Source organism: Salvelinus sp. IW2-2015, linkage group LG13 (genome assembly GCF_002910315.2).
Source record: "Salvelinus sp. IW2-2015 linkage group LG13, ASM291031v2, whole genome shotgun sequence".
Taxonomy (NCBI): domain Eukaryota; kingdom Metazoa; phylum Chordata; class Actinopteri; order Salmoniformes; family Salmonidae; genus Salvelinus; species Salvelinus sp. IW2-2015.
In genome coordinates, this window is record NC_036853.1 from 47,922,670 (window position 1) to 47,937,131 (window position 14,462).

At 45.5% G+C, this 14,462-nt stretch overlaps 1 protein-coding gene and 1 pseudogene across 1 annotated transcript in view; both read right to left on the minus strand.

Annotated features, from left to right (window-relative positions):
- The window catches only part of LOC111971698 (uncharacterized), an 80,620-nt pseudogene extending 76,984 nt beyond the window's left edge, over nucleotides 1–3,636 (minus strand).
- Nucleotides 1–14,462, minus strand: part of LOC111971721 (uncharacterized) — a 233,612-nt gene that overhangs the window by 147,938 nt on the left and 71,212 nt on the right. The gene's annotated exons all lie outside the window — the stretch shown is intronic.

The window sequence follows — 14,462 nt, forward strand, 5'->3', positions numbered from 1 at the left end:
TCAGGTGGCAAGCCTGGGTGAAGCGCATCTGACACTGGGTACAGTTGAAGGGTTTCTCCCCTGTGTGGACCCTCTGGTGCCTCTTCAGYTTGCCAGCCTCAGCAAAGCGCATGTGACACTGGGTACAGCTGAAGGGTTTTATTCCTGTGTGGACCCTCTGGTGGATCTCCACCTTCTGGGGGCAGCTGAAGCCTTTGTTACAGAACGTGCAGAGGAACCGTTTCTCTTTGCTATTGCCAGATGTTGGTCTCCCTCCCTGCTCCTTGGCCTTTTGGTCCTCTGAGTTCAATACCTTATCGAAAAGGACGCAGCCATGTGAATTGGAAGGCCCCATCGACGTGGACACAMGCTCACGATCCCTGAGCACGTGCAAATGGGAGTGGGTTGCGACATTTGMATTTGTCTCCAAGCTCTCCCTGTAATCTAAYAAATCTCTGCCTTTTGAATGTCCTTCTCCTAAGTGAGTCTTGTCTACATTCCACGTCAGAGYCGCGTCGCCCTCCACTTTCACATCATCTACCACTATATCGTCCCCTTTCTTATCTAGGCACCCTTCAGTGTATACACTACTACTGTACTGGTTCCAGTCCRCTCMAGACAGATCAGTTTGTCTCTCTAAGCCCAAGGGCATGTTGCRAGGGTCCATCTCTGTAGTGTAAGAACAAGACAGATCATTGCCAGTCTCCAACGTGTCACCTGAGTCCCGATGGGAATGAACCATCCTTGGGCTTGGMATACCGTAAAGCAAATARTCTGAGCCAGGAYCAGGACGACAGCCCAGTGGTCCCAGCCCCAGTCTCTCTGGMTCTGACATTTGGTCWGGTCCTGTGTGTAWGAGCCTGTGTGTTACAGTTAAATTCTCGCTGTCTGTCTCTGACTTGAGGACGGCGTTCAGCATTCCACTGACCTCCGTGATGCTGCGTCGGTTCCTGGGCTGGGGCGGGGCGGTGGGGTCCTCCGTGGCTAAAAGGGGTYCCACTCCAGCCACTGCGCCAGTCTGGATGTCTCTGCTGTGTCGTGGGTCATCTCCTTCAGTCCTCTCTTGCTTGACCAGAGACGATCCTCCAGGACCTGCAGCCTCTGCATCTGCAGACTGACATGAAGAGAGGAGGTTATTACAGGTACATGAGCTGAATTGGATAATAATGTCGTAGGGAAGTCTCACAAGTGCCCCTATGGCAGATAAATAAGGATGTACATGTAAGCAAGTCAATAGCTGAGGGMAGCCTTTTTGAAATAAACGGGCGACATTTGATGTACAGTAATTTACATATAACGTTTTATGCACACTAACCTCTATTACGATAACATGCTGGGTTGAGGTTCCACTCCCCTCATCTATAGATATGGGTTGGTCARCTATCCATGTATTGTGTCCCGCTGGCTTCACAAAGCTCCTGTGGCCTCCAGTGAGATGTCCTTCACCTGAGAGTGATTGTGGGYAAAAGGAGTGGTTAAGTTAGGTACTGTCAATGCTATATTGTACACTATTGACACTGTCTACAATTGGCAAGGATGTAAGATAACACTATTCATAACTTTTTAATATAGTATTTATTGAMTGATTATATTACATGCATCAAAAAAAATATTGAGTATAACAGGAAATTCAAGAATTTTGCTAGAATATGATATTGTCTTTGTGCAAGAAGAATTTGTTCTTAATTGATCTGCCAGGTAAAATAAAYATATCCAAGTAATCTGGGGAAGTTGCATACTATCCAAAAACTGACCAAGACCCAATTCTGGATAACACATCTGAACACATGCGGAGAGGGGAACGGGGCGATAGGCCCTCCTTCTGCAAAATGTACCTCTTGCCATTCCCCTGTATCTGTCGAGGATCTTGACACTACTGGGACGACTGGCGAGGACGCGCTCTCGAATTGTCCTCTCTGCGCGCTCCCGTGCCACCTTCAGTTCCAATAGCTGTAGTTTCCTCCGCAATSRCCTGTTTTCTTTCTGGCTTTGAGAAATTTCCACACGAAACACTGCYTAGTCGTCGTCTACGASTTTACAGATCTCTGCCACGGCTGCATTCGCTAGCACCTCCATGATGGAGGCTATTTGAGTGTGAAAAACCATACAGTTGGCCATTGTTTGCTAACTTTTGCAGCTAGCTAGCATTACCTAGATAACATTTATCAAGTCCTGTCTCCAATGCGAATTAAAGACTACACGAGGTAAAGCTGTGCAGTTAAATGGGTCATATTGTAAGGCTCCAGTGAGTTAATAAACGTCCAAATAACAACAATATAAACGTTAATGTGGAAATGGTTCTTGGTCACCTGTTCACTTCCGTTTACACAGAAGAGAAAGGATTTTATTTGTTGGCGTCATAGCTTAAAGGGTGTGGTTAAATGAAAKATMTATGCGCGCTGTTCTTTMAATTACGGTACTGCTTATTACATTACACATCATTACATTACACACTTATTACATTACACGTATGATCAGTATCTTTCAAGCTCAAAGCAGACTTGTTTACAAAGAACAGTGTGTTAGAATAGAATAGAAAATAATACAACTTTATTCCAAAGACTCAGTAAGGTAAATATTAAACTGTCCTAGCATAGGTTTACTCCTTCCTGTGAGTTTCCGGCAGCTAGACTTGACGCTGTGTTGCTGTCTTTTACAGGTTGGATTGTGAATTGCACATTATGTCACAGAAAAGAAGGGTGAAAAATAAATCACACCAATTTCTAACCCTACACATATACCAATACTTTAGCCCTAKCAGATCCTACTGCAGGCCAACAGCTGCTGCCACTACCACATCTATTTTCTGGGATTTATGCTCCATCAGTGCAGACAATTAATAACCATAGCAATAAATCCTGCCTTACTAATACTCATCCTCTATGGATTGCTCTCTTCAGGCCTACTCACTGGGGGGCTCCCGGTCGAACACTTAACCTTGGCCAATCCTCTGCTCTCTTCACTGCCTAAGCATAGTAAACTTTCTGCCCCACTCAAACTCGTCTCCCTCTCAAAGAGCACTTCGTATCCCCAGTTGCATGGGTGCCCCTACCCCATTCATAGACGCTAACTACCTTTATCACCTATTGATGATAGAACCGATGTTTGCTCTCAATGTTAACAAGTATCGCTTGCGGTAAGGTTTTGGAAAAATAAGGAACGTAAGTTTCATATCAGTCCCCGCAAAAAACAAGGTTAAATTACTACAGGCCTTTATAGGATTAGGATMWGTGTTCCCACACGTCCATATATCCATGTTACAGTACGTGTTTATAGAAGACAGAGGGACCTCCTATGCTAATTAGCTATATAGCGTGCTCTGAACACKTGTGTGTAACGGAAGAAGGCTGCCAGAAACATGTAACTGAAAAATACTGTTGGCTGCAACTGTGATAAAGCCAGTTWAAACAGTACGTGTATATTTTACATTTGTGAAATTATTTTGATGTGGTATTAAAGTAAAGGGCTTTGTTTATAGAACCGCGCCGCAATTGAGAATCAATTTAGACTTAATAGTACATCTTCGGCACCAACAGTTGACACACAGTTCTTTCTCAGTGCTTTCTCTATCCTTGTCACTAAATTATGTAGACAAGGAATGTTGAATAAWATTATATTTAAACTTACTCTGCCAYTTGTCCACAATYAYSTATTATTAAACCAACTTCAAAACGCGGGTCTATGTGTGTGGCAATCAATATGTTTTGCTCATGACCGAAYGCAGGTGCACAAGATGGAAGTACACGCACCAGAACCATGCATACTAACTGAAGTCTTGCAGGAGTTTGTCTCACCCTGACCGTAGAGATCCTTTTTATGTCTCTATTTTGGTTGGTCAGGGCGTGAGTTTGGGTGGGCATTCTATGTCTGGTGTTCTATGTTGTCCTTGTTTTGTATTTCTGTGTGTTTGYCCTAGTATGGTTCTCAATCAGAGGCAGCTGTCTATCGTTGTCTCTGATTGAGAATCATACTTAGGTAGCCTGTTCCCACCTGTGTTTGTGGGTGGTTGTTTTCTGTTTTGTGTGTTCACCTTACAGGACTGTTCGTTTATRGTTTTTGTTGTTTTGTCAAGTGTTTCATATTTTAATTAAAATAATGAACACTTACKACGCTGCACCTTGGTCCTCCTCTCCTTCTCCAGAAGACGATCCATACAGAACCACCCACCCACAAGGGACCAAGCAGCGTGGTGGAATGGACTCCTGGACATGGGAGGAAATCTTGGACGGCAAAGGACCATGGGCACAGCCGGGAGAGTATCGCCGTCCGAAAAAGGAGATGGAGGCAGCTAAGGCGGAGCGGCGACGCTATGAGGAGTTGGCTCGAGGAAAAGTGCACGAGAGGCAGCCACAGAATTTTGGGGGGAGGCACACGGGGCGATTGGCGGGCTCAGGTAGGAGACCTGAGCCAACTCCCCGTGCTTACCGTGGCGAGAGAGTGACTGGGCAGGCACCGTGTTATGCGGGGAAGCGCAAGGTGTTCCCAGTGCGCACGCATAGCCCGGTGCGCTACATCGCAGCTCCTCGAATCGGCCGGGCTAGAGTGGGCATTGAGCCAGGAGGAATGATGCCGGCTCAGCGCATCTGGTCTCCAGTGCATCTCCTCGGCCCGGGGTATACTGCACCAGCCCTACGCACGGTGTCCCCAGTATGCCAGCACAGCCCAGTGCGGCCTGTTCCAACTCCCCGCACTTGCTGTGCTACAGGGGGGATCCAGCCAGGACGAGTGGTGCTAGCTCTGCGCTCGAGACCGCCAGTGCGCCTCCATGGTCCAGTGCATCCGGTGCCTCGGCCAAGGACAAGGCCTCCTGCATGTCTCCCCAGCCTGGTGAGTTCTGTGCATGTGCTAAGCTCTAACCCTCCTGCATGTCTCCCCAGCCTGGTGAGTCCTGTGCCTTCTCTCAGAGCGAAGCCTCCTGTGATGATCCATGGCAAGAAGCCTCCAGTGATGATCCATGGCACGAAGCCTCCAGTGAGGATCAATGGCACGAAACCTCCAGTGAGGAGTTATGGCACGAGGTCCCCAACGAAGGACGTCAGTCCGGAGCCTCCTGCGACGCCCTCTACTCCGGAGCCTCCAGCGACGGGCTTCAATCAGGAGCAGCCAGAGTCCCTCCTGTCCGGAGCAGCCAGAGTCTCCCTCTGTCCGGAGCAGCCAGAGTCTCCCTCCTGTCCGGAGCAGCCAGAGTCTCCCTCCTGTCCGGGGCCCGCTGCGAGGGTCCTCGGTCCGGGGTCGGCGGTAAGGGTCTCCAGAGGCGCCACCTAAGTGGCCCAAGACTAAGGTGGAGCGGGGTCCACATCCGCACCAGAGCCGCCACCACGGTGAAATGCCCACCCAGACCCTCCCCTATAGGTACAGGTTTTGCGGGGGGGGGTACTGTCACGCCCTGACCGTAGAGATCCTTTTTATGTTCATTTTGGTTGGTCAGGGCGTGAGTTTGGGTGGCCATTCTATGTCTGGTGTTCTATGTTGTCTCTTGTTTTGTATTTCTGTGTGTTTCGCCTAGTATGGTTCTCAATCAGAGGCAGCTGTCTATCGTTGTCTCTGATTGAGAATCATACTTAGGTAGCCTGTTCCCACCTGTGTTTGTGGGTGGTTGTTTTCTGTTTTGTGTGTTCACCTTACAGGACTGTTCGTTTATCGTTTTTGTTGTTTTGTCAAGTGTTTCATATTTTAATTAAAATAATGAACACTTACCACYCTGCACCTTGGTCCTCCTCTCCTTCTCCAGATGACGATCCATACAGAGTTTACAAAGTTTTGCGAAGGTGACATACATTTATACTTCAGTACCGGTTCTCTAACAAGTCAGGTAAACAATACTTTCCTGTGAATATTTAGTCTGAAAGACCAACACCACGGAAAATTGGCAGAGTAAATTAAAATATAATTGTATTCAACATTCTGGCTTGTAGAGGACCATTTCCAGAATGAAACACTATACATGTCTTAAGCTAAAGTGTACAACACCTGTTGAATATTGCCGGTGTGAGTAAACGCCGGCAAAAAAGCGTAATGAAATTGTTGCCAGCAAAGCTGGTTAGGCTGTTTTCCATGTTATCCAGAGGTAAACAAATCATCGGCCAGAGTGTCAAGTGTGGGCTCTGAAAGCGCTGAGAGCGAAACGAGATGGGTGGGACTAAAGCTTAAGGGGGTATAAACAATGCTGAATGGGTGTAGACAAAGAAAAGCTCTTCACTAGATACCAAAACATTCAAAGGCCATTTTCTCAAAAGTTTAGCAACTTTCAAAGCAGCATTACTTTCCCATTGTTCCTCAAAAATGCAGTGTATGATTACCATTTTGTAGCTGAGTCTCTACTTTGATCCAATATAAAAAAAAAACACACAATTTCAAATTTTGCTACATAAGACCAAATCAAGGTGGTGAGTCACATATGACCTAACCTGGTAGAAACGGTCTCAAATCTCAACAAGACAGACCGGGTATTCTCAGTCTTGCCATTGCCACCAGGTCTGCGTCTCACCAAACGGAGGGTGTCACAAACACCAGGAATATATTTAAATTTGATCCACTTCTACACTCAATGCTACCCCATTGATCACTCCTGTGAACGGTGCCTTGCTCTGGAGAGCAAAGCACGACACGGGTCGATCCCTGAGGGGCGTGACACGAAAATGGAGCTGACGGATATGGCTGCCGTGTTTCTAGCTCTTATGAAACGTTGAAGTATTTAGTTTTTTTGTCATATTTCTTACATTATTAGCCCAGGAAATGTTTGATGTTATTACATACAGCCGGGAAGAACTTTTGGATATCAGAGCGGCGGTAACTCAAAAGCATTACCAGCATTACGACCAGGAATATGACTTTCCCGAATCGGATCCTTTGTTCGTACCTCCCAGGGCGGTTGAGCTGATTCCAGTGGCTGATCCAAAACACCACCGGCGGAAAAGAGGAACTCTGAGTGGACTTCTAGTCCAACTCAGGAAGCGCACACACACCCGCCGCTTCCTAGTATGTTACTCGCTAATGTTCAGTCTGTGGATAATAAAGTTGACGAGCTCAGGGCGCGGATTTCCTTCCAGAGAGACATCAAGGACTGTAACATACTCTGTTTCACGGAAACATGGCTCTCTCAGGATATTCTGTCTGAGTCCGTACAGCCAGTTGGGTTCTCAGTTCATCGCGCAGACAGGAATAAATATCTCTCTAGGAAGAAGGGCGGGGGTGTATGTTTCATGATTAACGACTCATGGTGTGATTGTGATAACATATAGGATCTCAAGTCCTTTTGTTCACCTGACCTACAATACCTCACAATCAAATGCCTACCGTATTACCTCCCAAGAGAACTATCTTCGGTTATAGTCACAGCTGTGTATATTCCCCCTCAAGCCGATACCACAACGGCCCTCAAAGAACTTCACCGGACTTTATGCAAACTGGAAACCACAAATCCCGAGGCTGCATTTATTGTAGCTGGGGATTTTATCAAAGTACATTTGAGAAAAACATTACTGAAGTTCTATCAACACAATGACTGTAGTACTCACGCTGCTAAAACACTCGACCACTGCTACTCCAACTTCCGGGATGCCTACAAGGCCCTCCCCCACCATCCCTTCGGCAAATCTGATCACGACTCAATTTTGCTCCTCCCTTCCTATAGGCAGAAACTAAAACAGGAAGTACCCGTGCTAAGGACTATTCGATGCTGGTCTGACCAATCGGAATCCACGCTTCAAGATTGTTTTGATCACGTGGACTGGGATATGTTCCGGGTAGCCTCTGAGAACAACATAAACTCAGTCACCATATCAGTGTATTCGTCTATCAGGAAGTGTATGGGAGATGTTGTACCCACTGTGACTATTAAAACCTACTCTAACCAGAAACCGTGGATAGATGGCAGCATTTGAGTAAAACTGAAAGCGCGTACCATTGCATTTAGCCATGGCAAGGTGACAGGGAATATGGTTGAATACGAACAGTGTAGTTATTCCCTCCGTAAAGCAAACAGGCAAAAGGTCAGTATAGAGAAAGAGTGGAGTCACAATTCAATGGCTCAGACACGAGACGTATGTGGCAGGGTCTACAGACAATCACGGACTACAAAGGGAAAACCAACAACGTTTGCTTCCGGACAAGCTAAACACCTTCGCCCACTTTGAGGATAACACAGTGCCACCGACATTTCCTTGCTACCAAGGACTGTGGGCTCTCCTTCTCCGTGGCCGACGTAAGACATTTAAGCGTATTAACCCTCGCAAGGGCTGCCGGCCCAGACGGCATCCCTAGCCGCGTCCTCAGAGCATGAGCTGGCTGGTGTGTTTACGGACATATTCAATCTCTCCCTAGCCCAGTCTGCTGTCCCCACATGGTTCAAGATGTCCACCATTGTTCCTGTACCCAAGCAAGCTAAGGTAACTGAACTAAATTACTATCGCCCGTAGCACTCACTTCTGTCATCATGAAGTGCTTTGAGAGACTATTCAAGGATCATATCACCTCTACCTTACCTGACACCCTAGACCCACTTCAATTTGCTTACCGCCCCAATAGATCCACAGACGATGCAATCGCCATCGCACTGCATTCTGCTCTATACCATCTGGACAAGAGAAATACCTATGTAAGAATGCTGTTCATTGACTATAACTCAGCATTCAACACAATAGTACCCTCCAAGCTCATCATTAAGTTTGAGGCCCTGGGTCTGAACCCTGCCCTGTGCAACTGAGTCCTGGACTTTGTGATGGGCCGCATCCTGGTGGTGAAGGTAGGAAACAACACCTCCACTTCGCTGATACTCAACACTGGGGCCCCACAAGGATGCGTGCTCAGCCCCCTCCTGTGCTCCCTGTTCACCCATGACTGCGTGGCCACACACGCCTCCATCTCAATCATCAAGTTTGCAGACGACACAACAGTAATAGGCCTGATTACCAACAATGACGAGACAGCCTACAGGGAGGAGGTGAGGGCCCTGGGAGTGTGGTGCCAGGATCAACAAAACAAAGGAGCTGATCGTGGACTTCAGAAAACAGCTTCTATCTCAAGGCCATCAGACTGCAGCCATCACTAGCACATTAGAGTCTGCTGCCCTATATACTACACTACCGTTCAAAAGTTTTGTGTCCCTTAGAAATGTCCTTGTTTTTGAAAGAAAAGCAACAAAAACAAAATACATTTAAAATAACATCAAATTGATCAGAAATACAGTGTAGACAGTGTTAATGTTGTAAATGACTATTGTAGCTGGAAACGGCAGATATTTTATGGATATTATTATCCACATAGGTGGACAGAGGCCCATTATCAGCTACCATCACTCCTGTGTTCCAGTGGCACGTTGTGTTAGCTAATCCAAGTTTATCATTTAAAAGGCTAATTGATCATTACAAAACCCTTTTGCAATTATGTTAGCACAGCTGTAATCTGTTGTGCTGATTAAAGAAGCCTTCTTTAGACTAGTTGAGTATCTGGAGCTTCAGCATTTGTGGGTTCGATTACAGGCTCAAAATGGCCAGAAACAAAGCACTTTTCTCTAAACTCATCAGTCTATCTTTTTCTGAGAAATGAAGGCAATTCCATGTGAGAAATTGCCAAGAAACTGAAGATCTCGTACAACGCTGTGTACAATCGTGGCCAAAAGTTTTGAGAATGACACAAATATTAATTTTCACAAAGTCTGCTGCCTCAGTTTGTATGATGGCAATTTGCATATACTCTAGAATGTTATAAGAGGATCAGATGAATTGCAATTAATTGCAAAGTCCTCTTTGCCATGCAAATGAACTGAATCCCCCAAAAAACATTTCCACTGCATTTCAGCCCTGCCACAAACGGACCAGCTGACATGTCAGTGATTCTCTCGTTAACACAGGTGTGAGTGTGGACGAGGACATGGCTAGAGATCACTCTGTCATGCTGATTGAGTTCGAATAACAGACTGGAAGCTTCAAAAGGAGGGTGGTGCTTGGAATCATTGTTCTTCCTCTGTCAATCATGGTTACCTGCAAGGAAACACGTGCCGTCATCATTGCTTTGCACAAAAAGTCTTCACAGACAAGGATATTTCTGCCAGTAAGATTGCACCTAAATCAACCATCGATCAGATCATCAAGAACTTCAAGGAGACGGTTCAGTTGTTGTGAAGAAGGCTTCAGGGCGCCAAGAAAGTCCAGCAAACCCAGGACCGTCTCCTAAAGTTGATTCAGCTGCGGGATCGGGGCACCACCAGTACAGAGCTTGCTCAGGAATGGCAGCAGGCAGCAAAGAAGCCACTTCTCTCCAAGAAAAACATCAGGACAGACTGATAGTCTTCAAAAGGTACAGGGATTGGACTGCTGAGGACTGGGGTAAAGTCATTTTCTCTGATGAATCCCCTTTCCGATTGTTTGGGGCATCCGGAAAAAAGCTTGTCCGAGAAGACAAGGTGAGGCTAACATCAGTCCTGTGTTCATGCAACAGTAAAGCATCCGAGACCATTCATGTGTGGGATTGCTTCTCAGCCAAGGGAGGTGACTAAGAACACACCATGAATAAAGAATGGACCAACACATCCTCGAGAGCAACTTCTCTCAACCATCCAGGAACAGTTTGGTGACGAACAATGCATTTTCCAGCATGATGGAGCACCTTGCCATAAGGCAAAAGTGATAACTAAGTTGCTCGGAACAAAACATCGATATTTTGGTCCATGGCCAGGAAACTTCCCAGACCTTAATCCCATTGAGAACTTGTGGTCAATCCTCAAGAGCCGGGGACAAACAAAACCCACAAATTCTGCAAGCATTGATTATGCAAGAATGGGCTGCCATCAGTCAGCATGAGGCCCAGAAGTTAATTGACACCATGCCAGGGCGGATTGCAGAGGTCTTGAAATAGAAGGGTCAACACTGCAAATATTGACTCTTTGCATCAACTTCATGTAAGTGTCAATAAAAGCCTTTGACACTTATGAAATGCTTGTAATTATACTTCAGTATTCCATAGTAACATCTGACAAAAATATCAAAGACACTGAAGCAGCAAACTTTGTGAAAATTATATTTGTGTCATTCTCAAAACTTTTGGCCACGACTGTACTACTCCCTTCACAGAACAACGCAAACTGGCTCAAATAGAATGAGGAGTGGGAGGCCCCGTGCACAAACTAGAAAGAAGAAAGTACATTAAGTGTCTAGTTTGAGAAACAGACACCTCACAATCCTAACTTCAACAGTGAAGAGGCGATAACGGGATGCTGGCCTTCTAGGCAGAACTCCTCGTCCAGTGTCTGTGTTTGTTTGCCCATCTAATCTTTTCTTTTCGTTTGCCAGTCTGAGATATGGCTTTTCTTTGCAACTCTGCCTAGTGTCTTAGTGGGCAGTGAAATGCTGTTACAAACTATAGATGTTCAAACAAATCATTAAATCATCAAAAATGTAAACCAAGAAATAACAGTACGAATCCAATTTACAATCCAAATAATACTATATCAATAATTAGTAGAAAGAGGAGGAAGGGAAGCGCTACTAAGGTACACAATAGTACATTTTGGTAGATAGAAGGTGGTCTTTGGTAAAAGGGGTAAATTGGTCATCAAAAAGAAAGGAGGACCAAGGCACTCTTCATATAATTAATTAAAATGCCTTTATTAGTATGGCATGTTCATACTAATAAAGGCATTTTAATTAATTATATGAAGAGTGCCTTGGTCCTCCTTTCTTTTTGAATACTATATCAATAATCCAAATAGSAATCTGTGCTTATATACACAGGATGAATGCACCCAGAGGATATGCTAAGAATGATATGTACAGCAGCAGATGTATTAGAGTGAGCTGTGTCAAGATTACACCATGTAAATAGTGTGTATAAACAGTATAAAAAACAGGAAGTGTCCAGTGTCTCCATATACTGTACATGGGACAGCAGAGTTGACTGTGTGTGTGTGTGTGTTTGTATTTGTAAGTATGGGTGTGTGTTTTTGTGTGATTCAGTGGGATAATGTGTGCCGAAAAAGTATCTAAGGTTCAGGACAGGCAGACAGCTAGTGATGGCTGTTCAACAGTCTGATGGTCTGGTGTTAGAAGCCATCACGGAGGCTGTTGGTTCCGACTCTGATGCTCCTGTATTGTCTGCCAGACGGTAGTAGAGTGAACAGTCCGTGGCTCGGTTGGCTYAGGACCCMAAWGATCTTCTTGGTCTTCCATCGACACAGAGTGGTATAAATGACCTGGAGGGCAGGCAGCGTGCTCCCGATGGTGCATTGGGCTGACCGCACCAACCTCTGAAGAGCCTGGTTTAGGGCGGTGCAGTTACCTTTTGACCCTCTCCCGTAGTGCACAATCAGCTSCTTGGTTTGGTTGGCGTTGAGAGAGAGGTTATTGTCCTGGCACCACTCCGCCAGGGCTCCAARTTCCTCRCTGTAGGCTGTSTRATCATTGTTTGTAATCGGCCTATCGCTGTCGGGTCATTAGCAAACTTAATGATTAAGTAGGAGTTGTGCGTGGCCACACAGTCGTGGGTGAACAGGGAGTACAGGAAGGGGCTGAGCACACACCCCTGCTCCCCCACCCCCTGTGTTAAGGGTCATTGTGGTGGTGTTGTTGTTGCCTATTCTCACTACCCGGGTCACTACCCGGGGTCAGCCCATCAGGAAGTCCAGCAACCTGTTGTACAGGGATCAAATCAAATGTATTTATAAAGCCCTTCTTACATCAGCTGATATCTCAAAGTGCTGTACAGAAACCCAGCCTAAAACCCCAAAACAGCAAGCAATGCAGGTGTAGAAGCAGGGATGAGTTCAGACCCAGGGCCCTGAGCTTAGTGATATGCTTGGAAGGCACTATGATGTTGAAAGCTGAGCTGTAGTCGATGAACAGAGGTATTCACATAGGTATTCCTCTCGTCCAAGTGAGATAGGGCTGTGTGTACTGCGATGGCGATTGCGTCGTCCATGGATCTGTTGGGGCGGTATGCAAATTAGAGTGTGATCCAGGGAGTCGGTAAGGTGGAGGTGATATGGTCTTACTAGCCTCTCAAACCACTTCATGATGACAGAGTGAGTGCTATGGGGGATAGTCATTCAGTACGTTACCTTAGCATGCTTGGGTACAGAAAATGGGGAGATCTTGAAGCATGTGGGAACAGCGGGCAAAAAGTTGTTTAGCCTGTCTGGAAGTTGAGGCGCCAGTGTCCGCTACGTAGCTGGTCCCTTTATAATCCTAATTGTCTGAAGTCCCTGCCAGATGTGGTGGTTCGAGCTTCCAGTTTTGTGCAAATGATGCCATCTATACACGTTTTTTGGTTGGGGTACGTATGTTCAAAACTCTTTGCTGTATAGAAAGATTACTATCAAATGTTAACCACAGTGGAAGCCATCTCTAACAACGTGATTCAAGTACCTAACAATATGGAGCCATTGAACTTTATATTTTAAAAAAAAATCTGTGTTGATTCAAGAATGAAGTATAATGTTTTGGTTCACTGAGATAAGGGAAACTCAATCCTGCATGATACAAAAATAACCAAGTCAGTCAGCACAGAGTCAATTTTGTATTTAATTTCAACAAAATTGTCATACTCGCATAGCTTTAAAGCACAGTACTTTAAATGCACAAAAAGATACGTGACAAGTGGAATAACTTTTCTCACTATGGTAACACTATCTTTTCTGTAAATCATGTACACCTGCTTTAGATTAAAATGAAATTTTTAGAATACTTTGGGAAAAGGTTCAACATTACATTACACAAATTTCACTACTTTATGTCAAGTAGCTGCGGCAGGTAGCCTAGCGTTTAAAGTCTGTCAGTCCCAAGCACTGTGACAAGGATTTGCGAAATTTAGGGTTAAGAGTGTCTTCTAAATGACAAAAATGTAAGTAAACATGAATTAAGGCACTATCATTTCCTCACTATAAAACTCCAGTTTCACTCTTACATTTACATTTAAATTTAGTCATTTAGCAGACGCTCTATCCAGAGCGACTTACAGTAGAGTGCATACATTTTTTACATTTTTACATTACTGAGACAAGAGATATCCCTACCGGCCAACCCTCCCTACCGGCCAAACCCTCCCTAACCCCGGACGACGCTATGCCAATTGTGCGTCGCCCCACGGAATCTCCGGGTTTGCGGCCGGCTGTTGACCAGAGCCTGGGCGGAACCCAGCCCACCTGGGCGTGACCCAGAGACTCTGGTGGCGCAGCTAGCAACTTGCGATGCAGTGCCCTAGACCACTGCCCCCCGGGAGACTCTTATAAGGTAAAGCATTTTTACAACACCATCACTCAACCATCACCATAGGGCTGCATAGAGCATATGAACAATAGAAAAACGTCTATTGTTTATTTTGTTGCTGTCGCAAATCACTTTTTACGGCAATATTTTACGTCAATTGGACACGCTTTGCGCGTGGAAGGAAAATTGCAACACAAACATGAGAGAGAGCTAAACGTGGACACAGAGCATCGATACACGGAGCTCCGTAACCTAAAAATGAGGGGCTACTTAGGTCACCATATG